The sequence below is a fragment of the Echinococcus granulosus genome, assembly GCF_000524195.1.
Source record: "Echinococcus granulosus chromosome Unknown EG_S00237, whole genome shotgun sequence".
NCBI lineage: Eukaryota > Metazoa > Platyhelminthes > Cestoda > Cyclophyllidea > Taeniidae > Echinococcus > Echinococcus granulosus.
The window spans coordinates 28,161-29,899 of record NW_020170617.1 but is presented as its reverse complement, the minus strand read 5'-3'; the positions used below and the strand labels follow the sequence as shown (position 1 = coordinate 29,899).

Genomic DNA, 1,739 nt, shown 5'->3' with positions numbered 1-1,739 from the left:
GGAGGTGGTGGAGAAATGCTGAGAGTGGTAATTGGAGGAAAGTGCGACGTTGACACTTTGGTGCTTTCACCGCCAGAACTGCCAGGCATTAGATTGTATGCCGGTTTACGTCGGCGCTTGTGACACAGGTGTGTAGTAAATGAGTCGGTGCTGCCGTTTTGTTGCTGCAAGTGTAAGGGGAAGCCATGGCAGCAATGTCAGAGGTAGAGGGGAGTCGGAGAGAGAGGAGGTGGAGCGTTTCGTCAGTCCCGACACAGCCATGCAGCAGTTGAAGGACTACTTTCTTAAGAAGTCAGACAACCCTGGGAGGTGGGTTGCCAATGGCAAGCAGTTTCGCTTAGTCATTTTATGTTATTAACTTACGTTTTGGGTCCTACACAGAAACCTACGAACTTCACATGCATTGAGTGTTTCCCCTGTGCACGAATGTGTTTACTTTATTGTAAATAAATTTAAGCTTGTCAGGTTTGCGGTGTGTGCACTCTCAGAGCATTAATTTGGCTTCTTGCTGTACGAGAATTCAGCTACCTCTCTCCTCTGTTGCATCGCTTTACGCTGTATATTAGAAAGGTGTGTTTGCTCATGTTACGAAGAACTGAATAGGCTCTTGTACCGCCATGTTTTTTTTTGAAAACCGCATCATCACCCTCGTGTGTCTAAACGCGTCCCGCCTTCATGGCGACGCGGACATTTTTGATGGAGTGGTACCAGTGGCACCAGAGATGTCAGTCAGTGTATCTTGATTTATAGAATCTGGTCACGCACCAATTAAAAAGCTCTCTATAAGCAGACTTGGATTCCCTCTAGACCTTGCATTCATGAGAAGTGAGGAGGTAATGAATACGCATCGTAAAATTACCCACAATCTGTGTTGTTAATTTCGTTTACCTTGGTAAATAAGTCACTCTTTATTGTGAGGTTGGGTGGCCTTGGTCGCACTGTGCTTTAGCAAGGCTACATGTCCACGCGTCCTTTCTATGTATATCTATTCCTCCATCCATCCATCAACGCATCTATCAGTGTACGCAGGTAGGCTGCACCATTCCGCATCGCTTCCTTAGGGTATTGCTTCATTAGTAAGGCAGTAGGCGGTGTAGATCTGGCACTTAACGTCAAATGCTGGGCAGGAGGTAGAACTATGGAAATGTGGTGTTCTATTTTTCATTTTTTTGGTGCCGGAATTGATAGATACTAGGAATAGTTCTGGTTTTCCTCAGTACGTGTGTAAGGCAGCTCTCCCTAACAGCAATGCGGCAAAAGCTGAAATGGGGCGAAAGAGGAAGGAGCGGAGGCTTATGTCCCACCTTTACTGGTAGGTATGTGGAATTCTAGTGTTTTCCGCTGACCCTTTAAGAATATTTGCCGTCAGAGCTAAACCTGTAGGATATCTTTAACCGAGAACCTTATATTTGATTGTCGAGTGTGACTTGAAGGCACATGCATTATCATGACATAATTTGTGCATCTGTTGTATTTGGAGTGGCTCGACAAATACTAGATAATTGTGGGTTTTGGTGACTCTGTGCCCTGCCTCGGGGTCACGGCGCCTTGAGTAGAGGCCGAACGTGATTTTTGCCCATGTCAGTCGCAGTAGCGTGGTAACTGGTAGATCGTCGTGTGTTTTGGAGGCTTTGATATCTATTTTTTTGGCCCCGGCAAGATGATAGGCACGCAGGGGTGCGCCTCACTGGTCCGGTTTATAACAATGATTGGCTTGTATACATGCATGCATGTACGTA

General features: G+C 46.1%; 1 protein-coding gene across 1 annotated transcript in view; it reads right to left on the bottom strand.

Annotated features, from left to right (window-relative positions):
• The window catches only part of EGR_10583 (hypothetical protein), a gene marked incomplete at both ends in the record, with an annotated part of 6,663 nt that overhangs the window by 2,195 nt on the left and 2,729 nt on the right, over nucleotides 1–1,739 (bottom strand). The gene's annotated exons all lie outside the window — the stretch shown is intronic.